The sequence below is a fragment of the Triticum dicoccoides genome, chromosome 4B (genome assembly GCF_002162155.2).
Source record: "Triticum dicoccoides isolate Atlit2015 ecotype Zavitan chromosome 4B, WEW_v2.0, whole genome shotgun sequence".
Classification (NCBI taxonomy): Eukaryota; Viridiplantae; Streptophyta; class Magnoliopsida; order Poales; family Poaceae; genus Triticum; species Triticum dicoccoides.
The window spans coordinates 86,202,608-86,206,663 of NC_041387.1; positions in this window are offsets into that span (position 1 = coordinate 86,202,608).

The following is a 4,056-nucleotide window of genomic DNA, read 5'->3' on the forward strand; positions in this document are numbered from 1 at the left end:
GGCTTTGCTGCGATCCCGTACCTGCCTAAGTTTCAAAACATACTCCGAGTGTAGAGCAACCCTCTCACTCAGAGGCTTAGTTGGGATCGCGTACTCGCCTAAGTTTCAAAACATACTCTTAGTGAAGAGAAATCATCTCACTTGAGGGCTTAGCTGCGATCCCGTACTCGCCTAAGTTTCAAAACATACTCCGAGTGAAGAGCAACCCTCTCACTCGGGGGCTTCGCTGTGATCCCGTACTCTCCTAAGTTTCAAGACATGCTCCGAGTGAAGAGCAATCCTCTCACTCGGGGGCTTAACTACGATCCCGTACTCGCCTAAGCTAAAAATACATTCTGGATGCCATAAGTAAAATGAGGTGCACCCTGAGCTGCACCACAAGTACGATATCTGGACGTAATTTGAGATGCGCCACAAGTACAACGTATGGATGCACTCTGAGATGTGCCACAAGTACAATGTCGACTCCGGGTGAAGAGCAGCCCTCTCACTCGGAGACTTAGTTGCGATCCCAGATTCACCTAAATCAAGAAAATCCAAGAAGATTGGAGATAAAGCAACTGCATTCAGATAAAACAACTAAGTTCGGATAAATCCAGCAAGGTTCAGCACCACAAGCAAAAGTATTCGGGTATCAGGCCCGAAGAAGTTTAACGATTACAAAATCACTCGGCATTCCGAGGCAAATAAAGTCAAGTTATAAAGTTTTTCACTCAGCAGAAGGGGGACTCGCTGGCCCGACAAAGGTGTCCAGGTCAATACCGTCTGCAATGCGAGTGGCCGCGTCGATGAATGTCTCCATGAAAGATTGAAATTGATACTTCTTGGTGTTAGCCACCTGAAGAGCCTTCAGCTTCTCTTCCTTGACGTCCTTACAATGAACGTGGATGAGTGACAGAGCCACATCAGCACCGCAACGCGCAGTGACTTCTTCCACGCCTGCACTCGGTCAGGGAAGTTGTTGAGTCGAGTCATCAGTGACTCGAGTTCATTCAGAAGCACATCCTCTGACCAGAGCTGCTTGTCGATCCGAGACATTGCAACTTTCAGTCGGGCGACGTAGTCCAAGACGCTGGCGAGACGAGATTCCAGTCACATCAGGTTCATGGCAGCTTCCTCCTTGATGGGAGAATTGATGGGGTCCAGTCCAGTCTCGATCCACCTAGTTTCCTCCTTGAAATTCTGACAGAACTCTGTACACATGGAAAGGTAATGAATTGGCAGCAACATGGTGAATATTTTTTGCAATCAGTCGGATAAAAGGGAGTACCTTCAAGCATAAGGAACATCTTCTTGGCGAGATTACCCAGATAAGCTTCCAGCTCGTCCCTCTTCTGAGTCAAAGCCACCTTTTCCTCCTTCAATTGCATGACCTCTTTCTTCGCCTCGTCAACAGCGGTTTTCAGCTTGGCGTTCTCATCTTCCAACTTTCCGACCGAAGCCAGCTTCTGGTCGGCAATTTCAGTCTTCTCACGCGCCGTCCTGCATGCCACAACAAGATCAAGGTCCTTCTGCTCCAGAGCCTGCTTCATTTTGTCTAAAGAAATAACATTCCTCAGACGAGCTTGGAGTTGACGATTTTCATTACGCACATCTGTTTGAGTGGAATCACTCGGTTCAAAAGATGGAAAGGAAAAAATAACAAGGCATGCAGTCGACGAGTTGTTACCTCCCATGATTGCCACTTCATCTTGAGCCTTCTTCAAGTTCTCCTTGGCGAGATCTAGGTTGAAGTTGAGTTGGATATTCTCCTGTTCCAAAGCAGCATATTGAGTCCCAAGCTCACAAGATTTTTGCAAATAACAATAAGACAAGTCAATCGACAGTTACTTCTGAATGAAAAAGTGCAAGAGTAAATTATATAGCAAAAGAGTTCTCAGACTGCTGCCGAATCAAACATCCAACAACAGTCTCGGGGACTACACCCAGTGGGTGCACATAGCGTTTCCCCCACTGATTACATTTCCCACTTAGCATGGTCAGCCCAGCTCGAGTGGAAGGAGTTAAAAAAACATCATCATTGGTTCTCAGACCACCGCCGACTTCCCGTAGTCGACCGCGGTCTCGAGGACTACACCCAGTGGGTGCACTTAGCGTGCCCCCACTGGTTCAGTTCCCACTCGGAACGACCTGTCTAGGTCAAGTGGAAGTTCTACAAGCAAACATTTCGAAAAGACCTCCGCCGGATCGAACATTCGACGACGGTCTCGGGGACTACACCCAATGGGTGCACTCACGTGCCCCCACTGGATCAAGATCTCACTCAAACACAACATGGTCGACTCAAGTGAAAGAGCTACACAGTAAAAGAAAAACACCCGGTGGGAGAATAGATGCAAGGTGCAAGCTCATGATAGATGTATGGACATCTTACGAATAATAAAGCAGCAGTTTGCAGGAAGCATATCCTAATAGAACAAGGGTCAAGATTGAAAAACCAATCGGAAATTAACTTACAATCCCACTTACTCGGACATTGGCTTGGAGAGCAGAGCTGGCGTCATAGGCGGCCTTGCTGGTGTCATACACCACCTTCAGTCGGTCCATCATCAGACCTGCCTAAATCATGGCCTCCTCGGCATCCCCTACTTGGTCCTCCGGGACGTATGCGTAGCAAATATAAGAGATGATGGAACAGGTGACGTGGCCGGTGGACTAGAAGCCTAAACTTGCGCAATCGGATCTAGAGCTTGAGCAGTCGACAATGAGGGTTGGTTAGTCGACAAAGGATTAGAAAATTAAAGAGACCGAAGCCCGTACTAGATCATTGAGTTGTTGGACCACAGGTTCAGATGCCGAGTGAGGCGTTCTGGCTCCGGGCACCCTCTTTCTTAAAGTTTTGCCTCTCCTCCCAACATTCTTCAGAGGCACATCCTTGTCATAATCATCAAGAAGCTGGATAATATCCATTGGTGCTGCAAACATTCGACAGTGAAATTTTAGTCAACCAGAAAGTTCACTGACAGAGCATAGGCGCGGCTATAGAACCATACCTGCCCGAGAGGTGGCTGCATCTGTGGTTTCCTCATCACCATGCTCCTCGTCGATGTCCATGGATGTCGCAGAAGTAGCAGCACTGAAATTTCCAGAGATCACTCGGTCAAGCAGGAAAACGGGTTCACAATAACACAGAAGAACACAGGAAAGAAACTCTTACGCTGAAGTCACGGGCACAACCACCTTGATCCTAGGCAGGGCCTTCCAAGGTTTGGGTGGGGCAACTTTGGCCTGCTTTGCGGCCTTCTCAGATGGCTCGGGAGTTAACGTCCGAGTGCGCTTTGGAATATTTGCACTCGACGCAGCAGCTTTGCCATGTCGCCCTACAGGATCTTGCGACTGTTTGGAACGACGCTCCGAGCGGGGCAGTGAGTCGACTTCTTCGCTGCTATTGCTCGAGTCCTCACTGTCATCTTCACTATCCTCTACATACTGATTATCGCTGCTCTCGCCATCACTATCAACTCCTTGTTATTGCTCTCCGTTCGACATCGAGTACTACTTGGTGAAAATTTGCAAGACACAAGTTATAAATATCAGTCAGATTCAAGAACAATCGCAGAACAAAGGAAAGAACACTCGGATAGTTGAGCCTGACCTCTCCTGGAGCATTGTTGGCGTCGAATGGCAGAATCCTCCTGGACCCCCTCGGGATGTCCTTGTTGCCAGTAATGCTCCTGAGCCGCTGAACCACCGTCTCCTCATCAACCTCCTCTAGGTGGGTTCGAGCGGTGCCCTCTGGACCCGAGTACATCCACATAGGTTGGTCACGGGCCTGCAAGAGCTGGATGCGTCGACTGAGGAATACCTCCAACAGATCCATACCCGTCACTCCACCTTGAACCGACACAACGACGGCATCGACCAACATTTGCACCTCCCCCTTGTCTTCCGGAGCTACAACTAGTGAACGAGGGGTGCAGAGTCTCTCCATAGTGAAAGGGGGAAGGCCAGTCGACTGGCCAGGAGTCGGGATGTCCTTGCAGTAGAACCAAGTCGACTAACATCCCCTAACTGACTCGGGAAAGGTCACGGGGGAAAGAGCTCCTACCTCTCATT